This window comes from Condylura cristata, unplaced genomic scaffold (genome assembly GCF_000260355.1).
Source record: "Condylura cristata isolate star-nosed mole 26May11 unplaced genomic scaffold, ConCri1.0 scaffold00012, whole genome shotgun sequence".
NCBI lineage: Eukaryota > Metazoa > Chordata > Mammalia > Eulipotyphla > Talpidae > Condylura > Condylura cristata.
In genome coordinates, this window is record NW_004567113.1 from 31,459,460 (window position 1) to 31,477,848 (window position 18,389).

The following is an 18,389-nucleotide window of genomic DNA, read 5'->3' on the forward strand; positions in this document are numbered from 1 at the left end:
TAATTCATATTGTTGACATGTGCCCTATATCATATTCTCAAAATGCCCCTAAATTAAAATTAAAGTCAAAACACTCCCCCACCTTAACTTTTTGTGACAGATGTCTTTGACTTCTTATTCAATAGTCAGAATGTTTTTGAGCATTTCTTTACTCATTTAATCTGTGGTTAATAGAAAGAACTGTTTTACATCCTCCAAATACTTCTCTGAAACTGTGGTTTGTTTTTTGAACTTTGATTCCTATATAATTTACTGTATAAAAGTTTAGATTTTCATGTTGTCTCATTCCTTAATATTAATCCTTAGGGGTTGTACTTTTTTATGTTTTACATTAGAAACCCGGTTTCTAAGCCTAATTTTGAAATATATTGATTTATATTTTGCACTAAAATGAATTTGTATTTTTGAGATTTGAGTTTTTAACCCACCTGGAATTAATTTTTTATATTATTAGAACCTTGTTTTCTTTTCTTCCGCATGGAAAGACTGTTTTCCTCACATCATTTATGACACATCCTGATGTCCTGTAGATTGTCTATCTGTCACTTTCCTCTTTCTCATGTTGGCAGGACTTCCATTTTGTTCCCTGGCTTCCACTTTTCCCACATGACTCAGGCAGGTTCTGATTGGTCTCAGGCCAATTTGATATACTCATCTCTCCACTTAAGTGATTGGCTAATCAGTTCTAGCCAGAGAGGCAAAGGTAAGTTTGCTGGAGTCTTTCTAGGAAAGATTTTCTTTTGCCTATCTCAAAAGGTACATAATGATAAAACAAACTTCTTTTCCTGCCTCTTGATACATTTTTGTGACATTTTTGAGATGAAGGGAGTTCCTTGAGATCCTGAGGAAAATGGAACAACCTGAAACCCTAATGATTTTGAGTCTTATCTTCGCATCTCTGTCTTGGAGATGATAGTTCTACTCATTGTTAAAATCATTTTAGTTGGTTGTCTGTTATTTGGAACCAAAATCTTTTGGTAATATACCAAGATCTCTATAAAAGTAAGTTTATTTCTCAGTTTCTAGTCTGTTCCAGTGGTTAAACCATCATTTAATTAATTCCACAGCATTTGAAAATCATTCTGTCTCATGGTGTACTTTTCACCCTAAAAGAGACTTGTTAAACTCATTCATGGGGATTTAAAGGCTCTTATGCGATTGTGACTTGAATTTTTGAAAAACCTACTTTCTATTTTTTGCTGGCATATAGGAGCGCTTTGACTAGTGAGCACATATCAGTTACTTGCATTTTGTATTTCTACTTGTTTTCTTAGCTGTCAATGTGGTTCCTTGGTTCTCTTGGATTTTCTCTGTGGGCAGTAATGTTATCTATAAATAATGGCAGCTTTGTTTTTTTATTTCTACACTTATACCACTTCCTTTTTTAGACATACTAGGAAAACTATTCAATAGAGGCAATGGAAATAGACAACTTCACCTTAAGTCTGACTTTAAAGAAAATGTTCTAAAATTTTACCATTAAGTATTATATTTGTTGAGATCCTGTTTTGTTTTTATTCACGCTAAGGAAGTTCCCTTTTAATTCTGGCTAGCTAAGTATTCTATTAACTTTTATTCTATCTTTATTATTTCCTTTTTTCTGTGTACTTTGTTTTATTCTATTGTTCTTTTTACCTAACTTCTTATTTTCAAACATATGTACTTAAGATTATGAATTTCCTGCTAACTACTACTGTGGCTTAATCTAAAAGCTTTGTTTTTTCCCCCAAAATTTCTATTATGATTTTTATTTTGACTTGTTAGGTTGTTTAGACTACATGAACAACTTAATTTTATAAATATATGTGGTCTTTTAAAACTTTACTTCTAATTGATTATTTGATTATGCTTAGAGAATGTGTCTTAAATGACATAATTTCCATTTTATGGGACTTCCTTTGTATATGATCCATCTTTACATATATTCCATATGTGCTCAAAAAGAATGTTTTGTTTCTAGCTATTCTCTATAGGATTCCATACCTGTCCCACAGCTTATAATAATTATATATTATATTTCTATATTTGTAATAAAATGTTATTATAATAAATAGTTGTATATACCTAAGTAGTTCAGAAATACAAGTTCTTTAATTTTTTGTATCTGACTTTGGACAGAGGATTTAAAAAATAACCCATAATAATTGTCGACTTACAATTATCTTTTATATTTTTCTATATCAGTACCTTTATCGACACTGCTTCTGTATCATGATACCCATATCATCTATATCTATTAAAAATCATGAGTATACACTAATGTCACAATTTTAATCTGTGATACACAGTTAATTCTTTCTCTTTTCCACAGTTGTAGCACCCATCTCTATAGCACAGAACTTGTCTCCCATGAATTTAATGATGACTTAGTCATCCCCTGATGTATTCAGTCTCCCACTACAACTGTCGATGTCCTCATCTCACCTGGGCTCTGCCTTCCTGCTCCAGGTCATGGCCAAACACACCTGAATATTCTCTTTCACTTCACGCAAAGGCATCCCTGTTGCAGCCTCTTCATGAGCATGCCCTTCTCATCTGGCTGGAGCTCTGACTGTGGTTAGATGGTAGAGAGTCTTCCGATGGGCTGCCCCCGTCTCCATCTCCTGCAGGGTGCCCTCCTCACCTTTTCAGGCTTCAGCGCCCATTCCATGCCCTCTTTACTGCTCCTGTGGCACAGAGGTCTTTCTCACTCTGCAGGCTCTAGAGTGCCGCCATTGCCACAACCCCATTTGGATGTTGTCACCTCCCTGTATAGGCTCTGATTCTCTGTTATGAGATACTGTGGCCCCCCAAACTTCCACATAGATGCTTTTATTACCTCTTTTGTTTCTCACACCCCACACTGGACTGCTGCTTCATTCCTCTGTCCTCCCTCCTCCCGCCTGCCTCCACAGATGATTTTCTCAACACTTGTGCACCTTGAGAAGCCTTTTGGATATGTCACCTCACCTCAGGTTCTGAAACTCTGCATGGGCCTCCATCTGCCTTCTGCCTCTGTGTGGATGTCCTCTACCTGCTAGGGTTCTGGCTGCCTATGCTCGGCTCTACCACCCACTGTGCAAATTTTTGTTAGACTCCAGTACCCTGTATAGGGCTATCAGTCCTCCTACCTTGGGTGCCCTTTTCATTCCTGGGCCCTGATGACCTACTCTAGGCTACTGCTAAACCTTCCTCTTACTCCCATCCTCACCCCGCTGCAGCCTGCCACTGATGACCTCTGAGGTGCGTCTCTAGCTCCAAATGTAATAGAAGTGCTTCAAAATAAAGCACAGTTTTCTCCCAGGATTGTTAATCCTTCGACTTACTAGAGGTTTCTGGAAAAAAATTTGACACACTCTTAATTGTAAGTCATCTTATGTTATTTATTTAACAATTGGAGTCCTGTTCCATATTAGACTGCCTCAGGTGACCAGAGCACTGGGTGTGGTTCTTTCAGAAAAGTGGAGAAGAATAAAGAGAGATAGGGAAAAAGAACTAACATTTAAAATACCAAAATCTGATGTTTAGCATTACTGCATTCACCCTGGCTGGCACTATAATTTCTCTGTCATTTCTGGGTCCTTACAAGTTTGTGTTTGAGCATAGGCAAGCTTCTAAACTGGGCATTATAATTACTCTTTATTTATGAACCAACTTATTTTCTACTGTATGTACTCATCCATTAGAATGGGATGAACTGATTTTTTACAGACTTTGAACATAAGGGCAACTTCTAGCTTTTTCCAACAGGCTTGAGAGCCACCTAAATGCAAATCTCAGCCAGTCTTGAGAGTAGTTTATTTATTTGGGGACTCATTTCTACCATGCTCTCCAGACTTCTATCACTGGAACCTAATGTTGATTTTATCATCTAAGTAACATTATAGACAACCCAGGTTAGAAAAAATAGTTGGTCCTGGAAATCTGTAATTAGATGTAGGTTACTACATTTCTTCTACTTACTGGTATTTCTTGAGTCAGTGGTTTTGGTGATTTAACAACTGGTCAGCAATTAGTTGCAATATGTCTTTGCAATAAAAAGTAGACATACCAATTTATTACTTGTAGAAGTAGTTTTTAATAGGTATTTAGATTTGTTAAGATATGCTAAGTTTCAGAGCATCTCTTCTAGGACACACCAAGTCTACGTAGAGTAAATAATAGAATATCTATCTGCTTGTCAGCCACTAAATAATATTCATAAGACTAATATTTAATCATACTACTACTGAAAATGACAGAAACGTAAGATGTGCTCAAAAGACACTTTGTGAGTGTTATTGGAAAAATCTAATATTTATTATCAGTTAATATGTTTTTGAAAACCAAAAAAGATAAAGCGTAAAGCATCTTCTTACCTCCTTTTGCTCTCTCTTTTTCCAAGAGTCAGTATCACCATCTATGTTTTAAACATTCGCTATATACATGTGTTCCTGTTTTAAGTTTAAAATGTAGGAAAAAACCCAGTTTAATTTGACCATGGATACATTTATATTTTCATTAATGAATGTAAAATTAATTTTGCTTTTTTAAGATAAAGTTATAGATTTACTTAATTTGGTGGTAACTTATAATGCAGAAAGAAAGTTTTATTCAGTTTTCTCATCTAAATAGAAATAAAATTCTTATCTCCTAGTATCATTGTTATACCTGAATGAGATCATACGTGCACATCTTTAAGTATAGGCATGTCTTATGGTACGTGCCCATAAACAGTAGTTGTTGCTATTTGTTCTTTTAGCAGGATCAAAATGTCAAAAATATTACAAGTGCTATCTGATGTGATAGTGCAGATTTAGTACAGATTTTGTTTTTCTTAGTTGAAATTTATTAAGCAAGAATGAGACCATTACCTATTGTCTTTTTATTAGCATTTGATAATCTTTGTCAGTGTTTTCCTATACATTTAGATTTAAATTCTATTACTTCTACAATGTATATCTGATATTTTTATACTAATTAGCAGCATTTTAGCTTTCTAAATTAAAAAAATCTATAGGAAATTATCTTAAAATGGAAACAAGTTATAAAGTCACTCAGGAAAACTACGGTAAATGTTGCTTTATTTTAAATTTTCCCTGTCTTTGCAGTAAAAAGTAGACATACCAATTTATTAGTTGTAAACTAGCTTGTAATAGGTAGAGTTAGTTTTATTTTAAGATATGCTAAATTTTAGGGCATCTTTTTATCACAGATCAAGTTTACCCAAAATAAATAATAGTGTCTGCTTGTTTAACAAACTGGTGGGTTTTTATTTTGTCAGTCCTTTAGTGCTTTCTCTAGGTCCCAAGCCATATGGTCAGCCTTGGAAATATAATGGCTCGTTTTAGCCCACTCCTGACTTCAATACCACCCTGGGAGGTCCCGTTTTATAATGATTTGGCCCTTGTAAAATGCTGGTGATTTCATTTGGATACAGAATGAGGCAGTAAAAGATGATCCCCAAACTCAGAGTGAAGTGTTGTTTATAGATTAAAGAGATTTTGAATAGGATTTTTCCTGAGAACAAAAACTGTGGAGCATGTTTAAAAGGCATTCTCTTGTTTCTTTTACTCTGTACTCAGTGCTTCTAACACCAAATGTGCGGGGGGTGGGGGGGGTGGGGGGGATGTTTCCTCACACTATCCGTGTCACTTACTCTAAACAGCTGGGTATCCTACAGTGCAGTTATGACCTGCCCGCATGGTCTTAGCACAGACCTCACAGGTTATGGGCTTAATCCCGTGGGACTGACCCCCACTTCAGATACTGGTTGCAAGTCTGGGCCTTCACTACTTCTAACCTACCAGTTATCAAATGGGGTTCTATTTTGTTTCCAGTCACCTCTTTGGATTTGGTAATTTGGCTCATATAACTCAGAAAACATATATTTCTGTTTACCAGTTTATTATGAAGGTTATTACTAAGTATATAGATGAATAGCCAGATGGAGAGGTACATAGATAGAAATATCTGTAAGAGTCTTATAGACAGGAGCTTCTGACCCCATCGAGTTGGGGTACCTTACTCTCCTAGCTTGTAGATGTGTTCATCAACCCAAAGTCACTTCAAATTCAGTGATTTAGAGGTTTTTTTCATGGAAGCTTTTATGGATTCATTGACTATTAACTCAATTTAGACCCACTTCCTCCCTGGAGGATAAGGAATGGGGCTGAAAGTTCCAAGCTTCTACTCAGAACTTGGTCTTTCTGTTTACCAGCCTCCATTCAGGAACAGTGGGGAGCCCACCATAGTCATCACACTAGAACAAAAGATGCTCCTATAACCTAAGAAATTCCATGGAACCGAGGGGCTCTGTGTACCAGCAAGCAGGGTCAAAGACCAAGAAGGAATGCAAAAGATGCTCCTAACATCCCTATTGCTCAGGAAGTTACAGGGAATTGTGTGCCAGAAACTGGGGGCAGAGACCAAATATATTTCTCATCGTGTCACTGTTTTTCACAGTACTGTAAAAATTAACTACACAGGTAAGTATTAGAGAAGTGGAGCTTTTTCCCACTCAATTTCATGAGAAGTGATGTTTTAGACACAATTTTAGTATCTCTGATCCTTTTGTCTCTTTCAGGAGAGGGACATTTTATCTGGTTAGCAGATTTATGATCATTAAATGCACTCAGTTCTTTCCTTTCTCCTCTTGGGATGGACCCTGCCTGCAGAAAGCACGGTGGGCTTAGCTCCTTCCAACCAGAATTTTCTTTTATTGGATGGCAGTCTCTTCTTCTTTCTCCATTTTATTTTTATGTTTAGAGTAAATCAGTGTGCCTGCCCTGCTTCTTTGTGGGAGGCCTGCCCTGGCCAGGGCTTGCCTGGTCCCTGGAGGCAAAGTTGCCTGATTCTGGAGCTCCAGATGAATAAGCCAACTTGACTAATAGGCTTAAACCTTTCTCAGTAATATAGATTGTATTTGGACACCTGACTTCATTAAAGTGCTTTATTTCTAGATTTGTTCAGAGCCATAACCATTTTATCCCCTTAGACAATCCTACAGTAATCAGCAATGGTTTTGAATGATGGAGAAGGGTTTTTATCATTGGAGAAGGGTTAAATGAGGCTTTATCAGTTACCCCTTTTGACATTTGTATTGAGCAGTGGTTGCAAAGAGAAGTTGGCATCAGTGACATGGTGCCATAATGCAGAGGCAAACTTTCTTTTCTTATGATTGTGCTGTAAAGGTCGTTTTCCACTCTGAAAACAAAAGGGACGGATTTAGCTAGAATGATGATCCTAGGCTTCACTGATTCTAAGATGTCCATTTTTTCATGTTTCAAAATTTCTGAAATTGGTATCTTGAAATCAAAGATGTGTCTTAGTTTAATTGTAATATATATTACAATTATAATCAATGGCATCTCAGAGTCAATGAAATGGTGTTTTGAATGGCAGAGGTAGATGAAAATTGTCCCAAGTCATGAATCTTACTGGTAACTTCCTGACTTTATGTTGTTGTTGACAAAGCCAATGGGGCAAAATAGTGGCATTTAAGTGACAGCTTGCCTTCACTGGCTGGTATGACAAAAGGTGTGCTTCTCTGATTATTCATCTTACTGTTGCATCTTTTGCAAGTTAAGAATGTGATCTTTCAGATAAGTATATGACTAATAGAATATGCCAAGAATAAAACATGATTACTTAGCGAAACTCACTTTTCTGCTGATTTTACAACCAAGGGTTTAATGCTTTGGGAATGACCTTGTAGACTGATACCATGACATCTTAAGATGTTTCATGAGAGGATTTCTGAAACTCAAGAATATGTTGACTTAGCTTGGATCTCCTTAGTGAAATATAAGTTGCAAAGTATTTTAAATATAAGTATAGTGTCTTTCAATTGTTAAAAATCATGATAGGTTATCCTAAATACATAATCCTTGATTAGTAACACAGCATTATAAATGTAGAAATATTTAATTATCAAATTTGCTTAATTTTCACCTTGTTGTAAATGAGTCATTTTGATTACAACCAAGTAAGACATTTTATTTATAACTGCTGATTACTCTTTTAGTTAGAATAATGTTGAAATTGGCTAACTCTATTTAAGAAATATATATGCCAAGGAGCACTGTTTATAGCAAGTGAAGAAAAATAAGTTCTAGATAACTTCTGTAACTATTTGCTTTGTTTTGATGACCCTCTGTTCTTATAGATTGCACCAGACCATTCTTTGTGGTTTTGGAGTCTTCATATTATTCTTAACTGCTACCTATAAAATTCAGTTTTAGTATTGCAGATCTCTCCTTTACACACATGCACACACACACACAAACTCACAGACATACATACACACTCACACCTTATTCTTAACTGCTGAGTATTAGCTTCACTGTTACTGCTACAGATCTCTCTCGTTCATGTGCCACATTATTTTTTAACTGGCAAGTATTAACGTCAGCATCAGTTTTTCAGATGTCCACCCCTCCCTCACTTTCTCCCTTTCTCATGAATAATTTGCTGAAACAGAAAAAACTAAAACAGAAGCATTTTTGATTCTAATAGATTAGGAACTTTAACAATTGCTAGTCTCCTACTGTCTTCAGGGAACTTTCTCTGAGTCACTTTGTTGTACATTTGCTTCTCATTATTTCATTTTGCTTATGAATTCTTTGTGTCTTTCTCTGCTAAACTATAAGTGAAACTAGGGAACTTGTTAACCTTATTCACAATTATGTTCCATATTATAGAATCTTCATTTTCACAGTTGCAATAGCAAACCTACTTGGAGAAGTTTGGTATAAAGGTGGAATTTACTTGGCTGCAAATTGAAATCTACAATAAATGGATAAATATTTGAGTCATTTAGTTAATAAGGACATTTTGCTATGTCCTTTAGGACAAAGCTTTTTTAAAGTTTCAATATTTTATGTAGCTCATGGCCACCCAAAATAGTGATCAAGTATCCCAGTTACTCTTGGGAACTAGATGTGACCAGATTGCTATAAAGAGATGAGTAGACAGTATGTAGGCCTCTTTCAGGTGGTGCTTTTCCCTTTTTGCATTTTGAAATGCACCCAAGACTATAACAGAAGGGAGGGTCTGTCTTGAATTATAAGGGAAAGCTATATGCTGGAGATGTTTCAGCAAAAAGATGTCAGAGGCATAGTTGTTTTGCTACAGATGGTATAAACACCATGCTAGCCCTGGGGCACCTTTCTGGGCTTTGTGTAAGTGAGAAATATATTCCTGTCTTATATTAACCACTATAATTTTGAGTCTTTGTGTCAACACCCAAATATTCTAATTAACATGGTCATATTTTACCGCACTTTTCATCACAGGACTTTGTGTTGAAAGCTTTATATTTCTAATTATTTTATAATCTTGGAGAATTGATAAAAATAGTGGATTGTGTTTGTATTCTTAAGAATCTCTAACTAGGTGTGAGATATTTATAAGTAGTGAATGAGATATAACTTATCTTAATGTAACACTAAACTGTTAGTTCTAATTTTTTCAGAAGTCCCAAATGAAGGCCATTTGGAGTGAAGTAAATCTGAGTAGCTGTGATTAGACTCTTCTATTAATTCAAATCTCTTTCTACTCCTTCCCTCCCACCCAAATTTAGAACACTTTGAGACATACTGTCTTATCTACCAAGAGAGAAAATAAAAAATTCTAAGAAATAGAAACCTTCCTTTTATCACTTTGTTTCTTCTCCAAGGAAACTTGTGTTCTCTAGTTCTTTGCCAAGATAAGTGTTACTTCCTAATGGTGGAGAGGAAAAGCTGAGAATTCTTTTCCAAAAGAAAGTATTTTTTTCCCCTTTCATGAAATAATGTTCTACTCTGCACCTGTTGTCTGCTGGACAGTGAAATTATAAAACAAACATGTGGCTTATTGGATGTGGATATTGCAGTTTATTTGGTAATGCAGATTAGATATCAGTCCATTAGCATACCATTTGAATCTTCTCAGGGATATATAGGACCAAATGGGATTTTCCAGGCTGAGTTGAGTACCTGAGAACTGTTTTATAGCCCCAGAGAGGAATATAAGTTCTACTGACATATATGTGTACACATACAAACATATATACATATATATATATTACATATATATACCTATATATATGTATACACACACACACACATATACTTTTGAACTACTGAATCAGACTTGAGGTTGTATTGCAGTGAATTGCAGATTTTGGACAAATTATACATTTGATCATGTCCTACCACTTAGTAAATGTTGGTTAACTAGGTTAAAGCCTAGTTATATCTGTTACTGACATCATACTCTTCATTAACACATATTGCTGCAATGTTTCCTGGGCAAGGTATCAAAGTGACTGATGGTCATTGTCTTCCCATGCTGTACTCATCCTTGTTCTGTTATTTATTTATTTGTATTCATCCTTGTTTTTAAACATTAGAATAGAAATGTTTTCAAGATATTAGAGTCTGCATAACCTGTTATCAGAATGTTCAATTTATGTGCATTTAAGTTGATAACTTTCTCTGAGTAGTGAGCTCATTAAAATGTGTTTCCCATTGGTTTATTGTTCCATGATATATCTGTAAGTTTATTATCTAGGTTAGATTTTCACCTTGAGTTTTACTCCTTGGTGAGTCTTTCACTGGAACTTTATGAGACTTACACATTTTTCCATATGGATACATCATCTCAAGTTCACATTTCTCCTGCAGAATATTATTTTAATGTTTTTTCCCTCACATTAACCAATTATATTTTTGAATAATAACAAACGTTTGTTCCTTTGCCCACAGAACATATTGCCAGGTTTGGAGTTAGGTATATTTATGCTAAGCATTTGATTAGAAAATGAGAGTCAAATATATAGGCTGAATAAACTATTGCTTAGAAGCTATGATATCATATGTTATTCCAGCTGGAAACCAGAGTTAGTAATTAAGCAACGTAAATTCAAGGCTTACAATTTTGGTTCTTAGTGATTTGTGGGTCTATCAAAAACATTTCAAATATGGATGTGTTGCCAGTGGCTGAAAGCATGCATGTCTGGGTGGGTCTTCATTTTCTGAAAAACAAGAAGGGTACAACCATTCTGGTTTGCTTGACCTACAGAGAAATAATAAGGGTCTGTCCTTCCTTGTCAGAATGAATTCCTGTCTGTGTCACTCCCTCTAGCTGTCTGTACTAAGCTGGTCCCTGCAGTGCTTGCTGGGCCTTCTTTTTCCTTCTTCTTCTTCTTCTTCTTTTTTTTTTAAGCATCTGGAGTCCTGAGAATGGAAGGAAATAATACTGTCTAATTGGTGTTTTTTTTTTCTTAATGTTAGTCAGTTTTGGAGAAATCAAGTCTTGTTTTTGCCATTCACGAACATCTTGGGTGCCACTTAATGCCAATTATTCCGAAAGATAGTCTGTGCCTAGACCAGTTGAATCCATAGAGGACCTCACTACTTCAAACTGTGGCTTAGGATTCTAAGCGTCCCGGAGGTTGGCTTAACATCAGCAGGTACCTGAGAGTAGACACCAGGCTTGCGTCTGTGTGTGGACTTCTCCGCTTCCTATTTTTTTAACCACTCAAAGGACAAGATTAAATGAAAACTATATTGAAGGTTTTTAATTTGTTTGGGTTTTCTTTTTGGCAGAGACTGCTAATTCCTCAAAAATAAGAAAACATTTTTCAGGATCTCAAATCTCTTTCTCCTGAGGGGTGATGTGAGAATTTGGCCACTCCTGATTTACCTGAACACCTTGACTGAGTCTGTACCTTTGTGCCTCCCACCTGCCATTGCTGCAGTCACTATTTCTACTTAAGGAAGCAAAGCAGAAACGGGAGAGTGATGGATGGAAGCTGATCATTCTGCCCACCTGTAGCTTTTCTTCTAGAATTAGCACTTACAATGATGGACACCGAATGACCCAGCTCTCCTAAAGAAAGAAGTCCGTTAGGAGGTGTGCTATGTGGCACACTTCACATTCTCTTCACTCAGTGTCTCCCCAGGTGGGGCAATGCCTGCTTATAATTTGCAGGATAGTGTTGCTGTGTCATTTTACAAGCATTATGGAAGTACTGCTAGGAGTTGATGGCATTTCATATCTGCAGAATAAAAAACCACAGTGGGGCATTTTCATGTAGGATGTACCACATTTTTTTTTTAAAGATTTATTTATTTATGCATATAGAACTGCTGGGGTGCAGGCCAGAGGCGCAGGGGTGGTGAGAGGACTCACCAGACACAAAGTCGGGAGCAGTACAAGCCAACTACTGAGGGGAGCAGTAGGCTGGCCCAGAGAGGTCTGCCACACCATGTGGATCACCTCTGGGGTGGGGATCGAACTCATGCTGAAGTGGCTTCAGCTTCTCAGTGCTGTGCTTTAACCCGCTGCACCACCAGAGAGGGACCCATGTACCTGTTTTTAATAGGAGTCTTCCCTAACATGGTATGCGGAACACTTTTTTTTTTTTTTAAATCTCCTTATGTTGAGTGCTTAAAAAAGAAACACGAGCAAAACAGAATTGCCAAAGAGCTTATTTCAGGGGAAAATATGTGTTAAAAATCGACAGATTACCACCCTGCCACATGAGGCTCTTTCTGTTATTACGCACTCATGCGTTTAAAAAGAAAACTTTTATTGTGGCTGCACAAGGGTACAAAAATTTCCTTTTATGTGTAGTCTATGTAGTGTTGGTTAAGTCTTTTTTTATTATGAGTGGTTTTGTTTGGTGGTATTATTTTGCTTGATATTAGTGTTTGAAGTTTGCTTTCCTTGTGACATTTTGGATTCATAGTTTTGAAACAGAAAAAAAACCTAAGGAAATGAAATTGGGAAATTTGAGTTTGGCATTCCTGGAAAAAGTAGAATTTTTCTTATATCTTTTTGAAGATCTGTCCATACTTTTTAACTTTGTATTCATTAATTTTGTTAGAAAATCATTATAAAAACTTTATAAAATAAACATATAGAGTACATCACAGTATTTAGGGAGAACAAGGAGATAATTGCGTGACATTTCAATTTATTTTTTAAGATAACTTTGACGAATGAGCTTTGTTTTGTTTCTGTGTAGATTTTAAATTGGATTATAAATTAAATTAGAAAAGGGAAAGAAAAAGGCATATTAACAACTAATCCCATACTCATAATTTTATAAACTTTGCCTGTATCATTAAAATAGGTATACCAATCAAGGCTTATGTCAGCATTTCCCTATTCAGACCAGAGCAGTTTCTAATGGCATCCTATTTATTTAAATCTCTCTTATCTAACTCATATATTGATTGAAAAAAGAGATTAAATCAGTATATTCCTGGTTATGACAATGAGTAGGTTAAAAGGAAAAAAGACAGTAAAATATGGACCAAAATTTAGAAGCAAATATATTTCCTTTTTGTAGGCATGCTTGTAGGCCTCTGAATGGAGATTACTTCTTTTTGGTATATTCAGACTGTATAATCCACCCATTCAAACAACAAATATTTATTGACTACCTGCTAGATACCAGACACCATTCTTTGGCATTGAGGCTGCATTAGTAAACAAGAAAATCAAAATCTCTATTATTGTGGAACTTATGCTATATTGTAAGTAGAGACAAGCAACAGACAGTTAAATAATAAGGACTGCAATTAGTATACGTTTCAAGCATTTGCGAGAGGTGAAACACTTTATTAGATTTTAAGTGGGGTTTTTAAAAAGGTCAGTAGGTTTCAGTAAGTAAAGGATTTATGTCTTAACACAGGACTTGTTTCTTTATTAGTATGCCATAGCTCCATAGTTTGTGACCATAACAACAGACATCAGCTGTAGCAGTGTTGGTTATTTTCACTTACCTGCCTTGCTTTGCCATAATAGACCAGCACTGACAGACTAGCATCTTATAACTTATCCACGCTTCCCTTTTACTTGGAATATGTTTGACGTATAAGAAGCTCACAGTCCCTATTATTTCAATAAATGCACGCTCCTTTATAGTTAGTGAGATATTTTTGTTTCATTAACCTCAAACTCAAATTGATCTTCAAACTCATATGAAAGAGGTAATCTTATGGTTGCAACTCGTATTGACCAGCCCAGGATTAAGGGGACAAATTGGGCTCTACTCCATAAGGGTGAGTAGGAGCAAAAGTCTGTGACCATCTTTAGTCTACTTCAGTAGGATTGAGTGATTTTTATTTTTTTGTGTTTCTGTAAATTCTATAATGCAACTGCATAATTTTTGTACATTTGTAAGAGTTCTTTCCATATAAAGTCATAACCCTGAGTGAGATAATTTACATGAACTACTTAATTTTCAAAGTAGTTTTCCATACAATATTTTATATGTCTGGAATAAAGAGAGCCCTCTATAAATGTCATTATCATCAATATTGTTTGTATTCTTTCTTATTAAATAGAAATTGATTGGTGGACTTATTTGCAGTAGTTCATTTCTAAAGGCCTTAGAAGCAACATTATTTTGTCTGGACAAGTCAAACAAGATTTCTTGAGCCTTTATTCTTAAACTATGTATTGAAGAATGGGAAACAAAAATTGCCAGTTAGGCAAGAACAGAAAAGACCTTCAGAGTAGGGGGAGTTGTCTATCCAAAGGAAGTTTGATGCTACATGGCAAGCTCCAGAATCTTTACATTTGGGGGTTCTAGAAGATGCACATTTCTGGAAACAGGCTGAATCTTTAGAAGGAAGGAGTAAACTCAAGAAATAATCCAGAGACAGAATAAGCAGGTCTTAGTGACTGAGAATTATATCAAATAAAATTCATCTGTTCACTTGTTAAAACATCTTACTATCTATAATGGATTTCATTTTCTTTCTTTTACTTCTATGTGAATTGTATGTAAAAGAACAGAAATCAGACTAAGTAATAAACACGCATGGATAAATTTTCTTTTAAACCAAATAAATTGAAGAGTAAGAAAAATGTCTGGCCAACCTGTATTTCTAGGCTTAAAAACAAAATGGTATGTAGTCACCCAAAAAGTCCACAAAACCAAACATTTGTCCATCATCTCAGAGGTTGCACCTGCCTGTTGGACTTGCTAGCGCCGTCCTCATTGTCCCTGGGCTCTCATGTGCGTGTGCCAGATGGTCTCCACATCTGGTGCCCAGTCCATGCTCTTTTGAAGGAAAAAACAAAATTTTCTTTGAGGTACGAGATACATACATTTCTGTAGAATCTATTACTGCCCATGTCTGCAGAAATCTGGCACCAAAATTAAGTGCATAAGCTCTGCAATTATATTACTTTTCAAAGATATCAGTAACTAAATAAGACACAATACAAATTAGGACTTTAAACTTTTGGCACCAGTTCTCTTCCAGCATGTTACTTGTGATGATTTCCCTTTGATGTTTTGACAGATCTCTGAAATCGTGATTAAATATGTAACCAGTACTTAGTACAGACTTACTGTACTGGGCAAGTCATTTGGAATCAATATTATAAGAAGAAAAAATATGTTATTTGGAACAATTCTACTTTGAATGAATTTAATTTGTGTTGAAGTCCTTTTTTCCTCCAGAAGTTGTCATTAGTTATTTCCCTAAGTTATTAAACCAATTAAAAACTTCAAGTAAAAATGTAAACTCAACATATTATTAGCAAATGTTTGTCATTTATTAATTTTTTTTAAATTTATCAGAGATATCCACAAACCCATGGATAAAAATAGCAACCACACATATTGGTATGCTTTGGGGTCATTGAAAAATAATTTCTTTGATCAAAGCTTCTGAACAAGCACTGAAGCACCTGCATGTCAATACTTTACTAGAGACATAATCAGTGTATTGGCACCAAGGTGTTTATTCTCTTAATGTGCTGAGTCATCGTCTTTCACATGGTCAGGACTTCTACTTTTCTGTGTTAAATAAACAAAGATGAGGGGAAAGCATTCAGGTAAGATGGTGGGATAGGAATAAATTTCAAAGTACTAACTGATGTTGTGAAAAGCTGTTTTAGTAATAAGCCTAATGGGAAAACAGTGTGGTCAGGAAACTGGGTGACACTGAAATTTGACTCTTCCAAAGTCTTGTCAGGAACAGGAGCAAAGGATTGGAGTGGACACTACCCAGCCCACGTGTTGCTATATGTATTTTTTTGGGTTTGTTTTCATTTCTGTTTTGTTCCTCTGGTGCCTCCTTCTGTACTATGGGTGGTGTTCATGAACTGCAAGTGTAACCCTGCAGTAGAATTGCTGGATTTTCCCTGTTTCTGAGCTCCAGATAACCTAACATCACTGTTACTAAGCAATCCGAATCTTGTCCTTTCCTCTCATTTGTCTCCTGGCAATGCCAGTTAAGTCTTAACTTAAAATTTCTTTTCTAGTAGTGTAAGAACTCATATGGGCAATTAAAAGTAAGCCAGCAGCAGTCAACGCAATTATATTCTAAAGATTGTATCTACAGTCTGGATATTACCAATAGATGGAAATGTATAAATAAATCGGCACCAGAGAAGGAGTTAAAGATCAGGAGGCATAAAAATTCCAAATTGTGATAATGTTGCCGGGAATAGATAGTTGTTAAAGAGATCATTTTAGTTAATAAGATTTGGAGTGAGGGCCTCCCTCATGGCGCAGGTGTTAAAGTTTCAGCACTATGAAGTTATCACCAGCCACTGCGGCATGAGTTCAGTCCTGGCCAGGGAGCTGAGCCACATGGTGCAAAAGACTTCTCCTCTCTCCTTCACTGCTCCCCTCAGCAGTGTATTTCAGTCTCTAGTGAATTCTCTGACCCCCTGCACCTCTGTCCTGCACCCCTGTTCTTGTACACATAAATAAACAAAAATAAAATCTTAAAAATAATTTGGGTTGAGTGGGATTTTAATTTAATTTTACAGTTTTTGTTATAAGGCATGATTATTAGTGAAATTCAGAATGCCTAATGTCTCATTAGGCAAAGATTCCTGTGAATGGGAATTAAAAGACCTGATTTTCAGTCTTTACATTTTTTTATCTTACTTTATCAAAAAAATGGACACTTTTTTTCTTTCCCTTTTCTTTGAGGAGATTCTACAGTGGATCAGTTTGCCTTACTCGCAAGTCTCCAGAGAGTTGCTCGATCTTTCTAAACTCCTTTCCTTATTTTTTTAATAGGCTAGTTGTGGGTTAGCTTTGGGTTGGTTCTGGTCACTAGAAATAATGTATAAACAGCAGTGGCACATTGCCTGCTGCGTCATGGGTACTCACAAAATAGACTTGACTATTGCACTACTGCTTTTATTGTTGCTATCCCATGGCCATTACTTCTTCTACCATTACCTCTTTGTTAGTACTTTATCAATATGAGTATTTTTTTCTGTGTTTAAAATAACATTTGATACAGCTGAGATTTATTTATAACCCTTCCTGTGTTACAAAAAACTGTGTTAGCTTTATTGAAAGAAAAGAGAAGATAGCATTTCAAATACCCTTGCATGTAATTTATACTAGGGTTCACATTTTTTTATTTCTGTAAGGCATATTGATTTTCTTAGAGAGATTTCTCCATCTCTCGACCCTCAACAGCAGAATAGTCAGAACTGGAAGAAGTTTATGGGGTTCATATGTGAAGTTTTGCAGCTGACCTCTGAATCCTCAAAGGTATTGAGTTATGATTAGTAAGTTGTTACTATTAACCACTTGATTGTGTCTAATGCTATAAAATTGCACATGTGTGCACATTTATATGGTCTTTGAATAACTGGGTACCCGACCACATTTCATACAAGAATATGCTTTGCATTTCTGATACATAAAAAAATCAGAAAGTGCCAATTACTTATTTCAGAAATTGAGTCTCTTCTATGTGACTAATTATCATGTCCTGTGGGCGACAATGCAATGTATACTGCAGAGTTCCTTCCCTCACAGAACTTACATTCCCATTAAACAAACATAAAGTCAACAACAAATGAACCCTTCACAAATACATAGATCATGTCCAGAGTAACAGGCATGAAGGACAATGAGCGCATTAGATGATCAGGTTGCCTGTGCATGTGTTCCAGTCGTCGGTGCCCTGCCTGTACTGACTCTTAAATAATTTGACTTTTACTATGGTGATATATGCTATGATGAAAAATAAATCTGTGGGTGTCAGGGGCATCAGCCTTGTAAGCTTTGAAAGCTGTGGTGATGGTATCACCACCAACCGATATTTTGATTTTTTGCGTCTTAATGTTAAGCGTTGCCAAAACGATGGCACATTAGTAGGCGAAAGTCCACTGGTATTCTTACAGGCTGCATTTTTTGCAAACACAGCTCAGTTCTTGAATTTTCCTTTAGCTTGAACTAGCATGCATGTGTGGAATCAAGAGTTGTAACAAAGTGACTGAAAAAGTCTGACTGAACACAGGTAAGACTTTAGAGGTCTTACTTGTTCTGGTTTTAATTTCAGTCCCCTCTTTATATCAAGAATAAGGTCCCTGAAGAGAAATGCATGATCAGATTTTTTGTTGTTGTTGTTCTTATTTTATTACAATGAGGTTTTTGGAGTTTTTGT

The 18,389-nt window shown here is 35.9% G+C and overlaps 1 protein-coding gene across 1 annotated transcript in view; it reads left to right on the plus strand.

Annotated features, from left to right (window-relative positions):
* Positions 1–18,389, plus strand: part of SCFD2 (sec1 family domain containing 2) — a 293,766-nt gene that overhangs the window by 32,671 nt on the left and 242,706 nt on the right. The gene's annotated exons all lie outside the window — the stretch shown is intronic.